This window comes from Triticum dicoccoides, chromosome 1B, assembly GCF_002162155.2.
Source record: "Triticum dicoccoides isolate Atlit2015 ecotype Zavitan chromosome 1B, WEW_v2.0, whole genome shotgun sequence".
NCBI lineage: Eukaryota > Viridiplantae > Streptophyta > Magnoliopsida > Poales > Poaceae > Triticum > Triticum dicoccoides.
The window spans coordinates 667116141-667126470 of NC_041381.1; positions in this window are offsets into that span (position 1 = coordinate 667116141).

Genomic DNA, 10330 nt, shown 5'->3' on the forward strand with positions numbered 1-10330 from the left:
ACACACACACACACACACACACACACACACACACTACACACATTAGCTTGTTTGTTATAAATTTTTCTGTTTTTTAGTTATAGAAATGTTAGAAATTATTCTGTTTTTTAGTTATATAAATATTAGAAATGTTAGTTTTATAGAAATGTTATAAATGTTTTCTGTTTTTTAGTTATAGAAATATTTATAGAAATGTTAGCAATTTTTCTATTTTTTATTTATATAAATATTAGAATTGTTATGGAAATGTTAGTTATATAATCAGGAAATTTTAGAATTAGTTTTAGTTAGATGAATTAGATTAATGTCAAATACTTAGAATTTGCATATATATAGAATTTTAGTTATCACAAACCAATCATTTAAAAAATGTTACTTTTTGCGGGCATATAGTATTTGTTCTCGACGATATGCTTGGCCCGCATCCTCGTCGTCGACCCGTTCGCGACGACGTCATGCTTCAGGGGACCCATGTCCGGGACTGGGCTCCGCCGGGCTGGCACTGGGAGGTGCTACCTGGAGGGGCGCGCCGCTTGGTGAGGAACCCGACCTCGGGTCCCGTCGTCGACCCTGATCTTCTTTGGTGGCGTTCGCGTGGGCCACATTCGGTGTAGAGGCAGCCGGGCCCGCCGGAGGTGGTGCGTCGCCGTGTCAGGGAGGAAGATGAGCACGTCCATCGCTACATGGCTGCTATGGACGACGTCACGTTCTCCACTACTTGCCGGGTTCTTTGGGCAGATGACCGGAGATATGATCCTGTGATGGTTCCTTCTCTTTGGGTGTGCACCGCCCGTGCCCCAGGAACCGCGAGTGGCGCCCTAGATTCTTCTGTAGTACTCGATCTTTATTAGGTACCTAGCCAGTGGTGTATTCGATATATAATATTCGAGACGATGTATTCGAGATTATATATATTAAGACGATGATGTATTCGAGATTATATATTCGAGAGGATGTATTCGAGATTCAGATTTTCCTTATTGATTAATTGCATCCATGCATTGTAATTTGAATACTAAATTGTTTTATATTTCTTCTGTATTATTAGTAAAGTAAAAGCTATGGCGGACAATACCAGCAGAGAGAGAGAGAAGAGGAATTGTTCGACATCATACGCAGCCCTCACAGGCTAGATGATCTGAATGAAGCAGATGACGGCTCCCAATGTCTTAACAATACCGGAGAGGGTGATAAAAAGATATTCGATCTCGACGACCGGGCTGATGAAGTCATGAACTATGATTATGATTATGACACAGACAATGTTTGTGATGACACAGACAATGCTGATCTTCAAATAACAAACACTACCGGCGAGGTATATTTATATAAGCATGCATCATGGTGATCATCACATGTTTTTTTTATTGAAGATATATTAACGAATCGATCTTTCTTCTTTCAGCCCTCCGGGTCGAGCAAATCTGCTTCTACAGATAGCAAGACAAAGCGAGGCCCGGGCAGATTGTTGAAGGATGGTGTAAAGTACCATATCGAATCCATCAAACCTAGTGGCGAACCCCTCACGCCTAAGAACATTGTGAACAAGTGGACTCGTCAGTGCGGAGTTCTTGTGAAGGACAAACTCCCGATCTCCATTCAAGAATGGAAAGAGCCAAAGACTAAACGTCCAGGTGTTACTTGGGTCGACAAAAGAGCCAAAAAAGACCTTGTGAAATCTCTGATGAAACATTTCACCCTACCAGATCATTTCACTGAAGCAGATGTGGAGAAAGTCAAGGCCGCTGCTCTTAAGAAGATGGAAATTGCATTCAACACCCACAAGAAAACTATATGGGCCAACTACCTCGCTAATGAAAGGAAGACTCTAGAATTCACGGGAACACTAGAGAAGCAAAGAGAGCACTGGGACGATTTTGTGACCTTCAAGGATTCAGAAATATCTAAGGAGCGGTCGATGAAAAACAAGGCAAATGCTGCAAGAAAGACGCAGTTCCATAGGCTGGGTCCAGGTGGCTACGCGGTGGGATTGCCTAAGTGGGATAAGTCTGAGCAAGAGATGGAGGATACAGGGGTCACTCCGGTTACCCGGCACTGGCCCCCCAGGTGCAGAACTTGGTTCTATGCGCATGGGGGAGCGTTGGACCCGAAGACAGGCAGAGTTTCGCGGAAGGCAAGTCTAAAAGGAGCCGAAAAAAAGATAATTGATGCAATAGATGAAACTCGAAGGGGGGTGTTCACGCCCAACAGAGAGAACGACGAGCTTATGCGCAGCCCTGGGAAATCCTGAACACCCAGGAAGAACACGAGGCATGGGCGTTATTCCCTGGTATGAGGGCTTTTCAGAATGGAACGAGGACTACAGGAGCCGTGCAAGAAGGAAGATGGAGGAGGAGAAGAAAAGGAAGCTGGAGGAGGAGCAGAGGAAGCAGGACGCAGAACGCCTTCAAGGCCTAGAAGCAAGGCACGCGGACCTGGCACTGAAATTCCAGCAGCAGCAACAGCAGATCGACTCACTTAGCCAGGAAAGGGGGTCTCAACAGCGGCAGCAGCAAGCGGATGATCGTCCAGCATTGGATAGCACCGTCCCATCCATGCCGAGAAGCAGCGTTGGTTCTGCCCCGGGCGACACACTGCTGGATAAATACCCTGTGGATGACATCATAGAGAACACTAACTGCGAGCTACACTCCAAAATGAAGAACATATCCATGAAGGTGGCGGACGGCGTTGCTTTTCCAGTTACCCCTGAAGCAACCTACCATTGCATCCCGATTCCAGAGGGCTATGCTTGTGTCATGGTTGATGAAGTGGTGGACCCGTATTCGGGGCTAACGCTTGACATTCCTGGAGGTGAAGACGAGCACACACTGGGAGAGGCCATACATCGTATCATCCTATGGAGAAAGGATTGCATCATCTTTCGAAGTCCACCGACACCGCGTCGTCTGCCGACTCCTCGAAGTCCGCCACCGAGTCAGCAGACTCCCGCTCCTCCAAGTCCACGAACGCGTGAGACGACTCCTCCTCGAAGTCTGCCACCTCCTCCAAGTCCCCGAGCGCGTGAGTGACTCCTCCGGTTTCAAGCCCGGCACAGCGTCATGCCACTTCTCCGGTTGCAAGTCCAGCATCGTTTCAGGCCACACCTCCTGCTTCAAGTCCGGCACACCGTCAGGCCACTTCTCCTGGTCCAACTCCACGTCAGTTGTCTCCGCCGTCTCAGCAATCGCAGAAGAGACATCCCGCAGCTTTGGTGCGTAGCGGTACGAGTCGAGGTAGTTTAGGAAGTACAGGCGAAGGCAAGCGAAATAAATATGGTCCAAGCCTCGCTCCTCTTCCTCAAAGGCCTTACGACATGACTAAGGAGCAAAACACAGCCATAGTGCAAGCCCAAGTGGACGCCCATTTTGGACCGAAACCGGCACCGCCGCCAAAGGAGAAAGTGCCTGAGAAAGTAATTGACCACTTCACTCGTATGGCTAGAGAACCAGCTCCCAAGCCTGTTGACTCGGACTATGAGCGCCAAATCAGGAAGGCAGATCGAGCACGACTACAGAAGGAAGCAAGCTCAAGCTCGAGCCAACAAGCAGCTGGCAAAAAATGCGGGAAAACCGTTCCCCAGTTGGGAGAACAGGCGGCGCAAGTGATCCCCCCGCTTGTTGTGCCAACAACACATGAGAGGAGTAGTACGCGCGCCAAATATTATTATGGGCAAACCGTTAGCGTTCCCCAGCATGGCGATGTGGTAATAACAGAGGATCATATAATGCAGGCTCAAATGCTCAATATCTCTGTTGGACAACTCCTCGAAATCGAGCCCATGCATGCGCTTAAAGAATCAGAAATAGCATGGCAATATGTCCGGGCAAACTTTTGGTCCATCCAGACAAGGTCAAGGACCTCCCAACGAGAATGCATCAATTGCATCAATGGTACATGAACATTATCAAGATTTCCAATCGAGAGTCCCTCATGTTGAATGTCAAGCATGAGCATTATTACCATGAGAAAGCTCTGGACATTGAGTATCCAGAACTATTTCAGTTATTTAATCAAGACGCACTCGACAAGTCTATCGTCAGTTGCTATTGTCTGTAAGTGATTTCTTTCTGTAATTTAAGTCTCAAGCTAGTTATGTAGTGATAATTTTGATCAATCATTATATGTAATTATCCTAACTATATTCTTTTTCTGTAGTATTATATGCAGGATGAAGATGTATGAAATGAAAAAATCTGGACGCTATGACGTTGGGTTCATTGACCCAAATACCATTAATGAGGACATATGGTAGATTGAACATTGTCAAGCTGAAGTAGAGGAAAGCATGCTAGAGTTCTTGAAGCGCCTCAATACCAATGAAGATATACTACTTCCTTACAACTTTCGTGAGTCACACTGTCTTGTACTACAAATTCTGTTTTTGCTTACTAGCTAGCTAGATGTTAATAATTAAGTGTATATGGTTTACGGTAGTTGATTAATTTTATGCACATGCCCGCTTAATTAAGACATGCAAACGTGTGCGTATGCAGTTGGCACTGGGTCTTGTTAGACATTAAAGTTGAGGAAGAAAAAGTTGAATTACTGGACTCACTAATTAAAGAAGATAAAGACTACACCATCATGAAGAGGATAGTCAACAGGTAATTTCAATCATTATTAACTATTAGTTCCTGATATGAACTATTTAATAACCCATTTATTAATTTTCTTTGTCGGCGAGCAGGGCATGGGCAAAGTTCATCAAGGTGACTCCAGGCACGTGGCCAAAAAAGTTGTTTTGGCATCAACCCAAGGTAAGTAATTAAGTAGTACTAGCTAGCTATCATCTCTTTAATTCTTGTTTCAATATCATTAATTAATTATTATTCTTGATTAATCATTATCTAATTCAATTCCATTCTCGTAAAGGCCCTGAGGCAGGCGAAGGGGAATAATCAGTGTGCATACTACGTTTGCGAGAACATTCGCATGATGACGTGCGAAAAGAGCAGATCTGATAGACAGGACTGGATACGTTTTTTTCAGAACACTATTCACATCAAATTATCGATATCTAGTCACACAACTAACACACATGCATATTGATCTCCTTCTTAATAGTTCAGATCGGTGCGGGATAAGCTCCTACCATCGGACCGCATACAAGCACTTCAAGAGGAAATAGCCAGATTTTTGCTCGACCAGGTCATAGATCCGAAAGGAGAATACTATTACCCACTACCGCCCCCATGAACCACTTGTCATCGTGCTCCGAAGACACCAAGGCAACATGTAGGAGAAATTGTATATGTATATACATATGTATGTGTGAATAGTTAATGGTGTTGGCTGTGAGACATTCGATGATATATATATTATATATATATATATATATATATATATATATATATATATGCGATTCTACGTACGAGAAAATCTATTTAATATATATGCATAACGTGTACAATTTGTAGTATCGTGAAATACCAGCAAACAAAAAAGAATTAAATGAAAAATAAAGCCAAATTGAAAACACAAAATTAAAGCAAAAATTAAAAAAAAAACACCCAAACATTTAGTACCGGTTGGTGTTACCAACCATTACTAATGTCCTACACGCACACGGGCCTGGCTCGTGCCACGTGTTTGCACTTTAGCGTCGGTTCATGGCGAACCGGTACTAAAGGGGGGTGCCTTTAGTCCCCAATCTTTAGTGCCGGTTCGCCGACCGGCACTAAAGGCCGTCACGAACCGGCACTAAAGCCCGGTTCTGCACTAGTGATCCCAGCATAACTGCCAACCAACTTGTAGTCTGTCGATAGTTCAACATAGTTACGGTTCCTCCATGGGTTTGTTCCCATCAATCCTGCCCATTTGTTGTCCTTCGCAAGATTTCCTGATCCAGGAAATCTTGGTAACAGAACAAGTTGTCTGTGTTACCAAGATTTCCTGATCCAGCAAACTAAGCCAGGAAACTTAGATAATAGAACAAGTTGACACTATGTTACCTAGCATACCAAGTTGGTTCTCTGTTACCAAGTTTTCCTGATCAGCAAACATTGCTAACAGAAAAAGTTGGTACTTTGTTACCACGATTTCCTGATCCAGGAAAGCTTTGTAGAGGGAAGCAGAACGGCTTCGGGCAGAGAGCTTGCGCTTGGAGTTCTCGCATGCCCCCCTCCCGGATGAACGAAACCACTCATGATCGTATGCAGGTTGTGTCGTCCTCCAGGTCTCCTAGGGCATCGTCCGTCATCATCACGAGTGCGCCCCATGGCCGACCAGTGTCAATTCAGAAAATATTCAAGTATTCAAAAAATATCATAAAAAATCAAAAATTGTTCGTGAATTACAAAATATTTTGTTAATTAATATTTTTTAATACGGCAATTGATTGAGCGGTTGGTTTGTCGCTATGGAGCTCGAGCGAGCGTACATTCTTACCTCTTGGGTATACAATACCATGTTTTCTCCTTTTTAGGGATTAATGTTGGGGAGGGAACAATTTTATTCGTGCGGAGATGGTTGTTTTGGGAATCACATCCATTGGCTGAATGGAATTGAGCATAGGACTCATGCTAGTTATACTAGCGTATTAATTTATACAAAACATTTTTATTTTGCACTTTACATCTTGTTATGTCTCGTAGTCTTAAAAATGATTTTCAACTTTAACAAATATTAAGTGATAAACCCAGTCATATTCAAAAAGACAAATCGTCTAGATTGTAAGCAAAGCAAAGGAAATGAAAAATTTGCATTCCTTTACACAATATTCTTGTGTCCCTTAGTTAGGTGTAACATAATGTGTTCATATATGTTCATGCATTGTTTGATACCTTTAAAGAGGTCATACAATGTATGAATGTAACAAGAATCGTAACAAAAAGGTGGTGGTCTAGCATATAGAAAACACTAGAGTGTATGAAATGTCAACATATGGTTGAGACTATATAAAATATTCAAACTAGGACCTTCTGGTCCATAGCTACAAGTGCTGAACGTGAACACGAGTCGTCTTCACCATGCGTTTGGTCCCCAAGATGAGGGTATTGCTTTATGGCAAGTATGCCATTACCGTGTTTTGGCTTCCCGAGGCGACGGTGTTGCTCGTTTACGACGCTAGCATCACCATTTGTTTGGTCACGGAGAAGATGGTATTGTTCGAGGACAAATAGAGCATCACCATTTGCTTGGTCCCGGAAGCGACGGTATTTCTCAGCGGTAACACTTTCATTACCGCGTGTGGCCGCTGAGACAATATAATGCCGATGCGTGTCCTCGTCTGGTGTCGTAAGGCCGACACGTGTTCTCGTCCTCGACCTTTTAAGCTGTTCGACCGAGGCCCGGGAGTAGTTGATGGCTTGGCCTGGCCCAACAGATACGAGTTTGCAGAGAGATTTTTAAAAAGGTCTTTGCGGTTTTAAAATGTTTGTGCATTTAGAAAATGTTCATGGTTTTGAAAAAATGATCGCATATTAAAAAAGTCTTCGGAATTTTGAAAACGAATGTCCGGGAAATGGAAAATGTTCATGATTTTTTACATAGTCCGTCTATTAAAAAATGTTCATGAATTGAACAAAATTTCTTCAATTCAGAAAATATTCAAGAATTGAAAAATATCATAAAAATTCAAAAACTGTTCGTGAAGTATAAAATATTTTACTGATTAATAATTTTTTTGCTGATTAAGAAAATGATCATGCATTTCAAAAAATGACTGTTAAATTAAAAAAATTGTGAATTTTAAAAATTGATCTACATAGTTTGTCTTTTAAAAAATGTTCATGAATTAAACAAAATTTCGTCAATTCAGAAAATATTCAAGAATTGAAAAATATCATAAAAATTCAAAAACTATTCCTGAAGTATAAAATATTTTATTGATTAATAATTTTTTTGCTGATTGAAAAAATGATCATGCATTTCAAAAAATGATTGTTAAATTAAAAAAATTAGTGAATTTTAAAATTGATCTACCAATTTCTACAACTACTCACCGCCGCCTCTCGTCGCCGTCGGGCGGCCCCACTGCCGGCGACCACTCCAGCAACCATATCCTGCCCACACCGCACCGTCCCCGCGCGGGAGAGCCTCCTCCTGCCGCGTTCCGTCCCGCCGCCGCCACCGGTGGACCAACCGCGATGCCAGCGACGTGAAGTTTCCCCTCCTCCCGGCGGGATTCGCGCACACCCCCTTGCTCACTCCTCGCTACTGATTCAATTTTTGCAAGAAGCAAAACCCTAGCTCGAGCTCGTAAATCACCTATCCTTCCACCCGCCCTGTGAATCCGATGAGCTAGCATGAGCAAATGCCCCAATCCACACGCGCGCGCCGTCCATCGGAACCCCACAAATGTGAGAAATCACAGAGAAAATAAAAACATGATAGGGGGTACGGAGGAATGGGGAGTAGGCCGGAGCTTGACCATCAAAGGGGCGGGGCGATTCCCGGCAGTGGCGGGCGGCGAGGCGAGCGATCGATTGCCCCCAACGTGGCAGCATCCAGAGGCAACGGCGGACCAAAAGCAACATGTGTTCAGCCAAAGGCAATGTCGACCATAGAGTCAAACGTTGAGTGACTAAATGAATAAATCATGGCAGAAGGTTCAATAAAACATGTGTTCACCCAAAGGCAACGTCTACCATAGGTTTAAAATGGAACATGCAAACATGTGCATAAAGAGATTGAGGCAACATCGCGGCAGGGGAAGAGACCCGGGAAGCTGCAGCTTCCGGTGTGTCCATGGAGATGGTCGTGGCCACCCGGATAGCACCGGAGGGTGGCGCCGATCGTATGGCCCAGGCTTTGGGCGAGACAGCGGGCGCTCTGCTCTGGCGTGAACTTGAGAAGGTCGCTGACTTCTTGGAGGAAGCCGAGAATGCGGCGCCCATTCCCATGAGGGGCAACAACATAGGTGCGTGGGTTCCCCCACCTGAAGGTGCAGTGAAACTGAATATCGATGCCAGCTTCCTACTGGATACGGGTCAATGCTGGGGTGGGGCGATTGCCAGAAACCATAATGGGGAGGCAGTCTTCTCTATGAGCAAAAAATTGGCTTCCTGTATGCATGTGGAGGAGGCTGAAGCAGCTGCGGTTAAGATGGGGCTGGAGTTCCTCGCGTCTTGGTTTACGGGACATGTCATGCTAGAGGTGGACTGTGCAAACCTTGCTTACCAGAGACCAGATCGAGACCCGCCTGGTTCCACCATATCTGCGACATTAGAATGGCAATGCATTCCTTCTCCAAAGTCCAAGTGAGCTGTGTTGGTAGAAAAGGCAACAATGTGAAGGTTTATTAGCCCTCGAAGCAAAGTAATCTCGCATGCCCCTTGGGAGGAGGTAGGGAGGACTTAACCATCGCTCGCCCCTGATCCGGACAACACAAAGGATATCGATCAAGGATAAATTATGCTCCAACTTCCCTGCTATGCCACAACCGACACTTTTATGAGGTCGAAATCACAAACCTTAACACTAATGTTTTTACTAGTTAATGTTTATCAACTAGTAAACCTTCATACTATAATTTCAATATCGTTGATCATACGCATTGTATCTAGTGATCTACATGAAAGTTTTTATTATACCACTTTTGTATACCTATCATTTTCGGACTAAACATATAACTATGCAAATTACCACTACATATTCAACTCTCAAAAATATATAAGTAAAGCATGAATTTCTATAAAATAATTTGTATAAAATATAAGTACCGCCGTGCTCTAAATATATAAGTAAAGCACATGAGCAAATTGCCTTAAATCAAAAGATTTAAGTGAAGCGTAATAAGCATTCTAATAAATTGAGATAAATGTGTGTCACTCATTATTGGTGTGATCAGGATACAATGATCATTCTAATAAAGTAAGACATCTTTTGTTTGCAGATGATAGTTTGTTTTTTCTAAAGGCTAGTGTACAAGGGGCGAATGAGGTGGTGGAGGCCCTCCAATTGTATTGCCATGCATCTGGACAAAGAGTAAATTTGGACAAATGTTATGTGTTCTTTAGCAAGGGGTGCTCAAACGATCTTCGACAAGAGGTAAAAGGGTGGGAATAGCTCGAGCTTGTTCCATCCCGCCACCTCAAGGTGCGGGCAAGGTTAATGTCGATGGTGCTTTAGCACATGCTACTCGATGTTGTGCTGCGGGAGCTATTGCAAGATCAGTGGAAGGAACTTTTCTAGGGAGATCTTGATGGCACACTAGACCAAGCACGTGTAGGAGCAACAGCTTGCAGAGAAGGCTTATGTTTATTACAAGATAATCATGCTAAGTATGCGGTTGTGTCATCGGTGTTCGGGAAATCAGGAAGAAAACCGTGCGCTTAAAGTTCCAATCATCAGGGAGATCAAAAGCTTGATGCCCACTGTTGGCAAT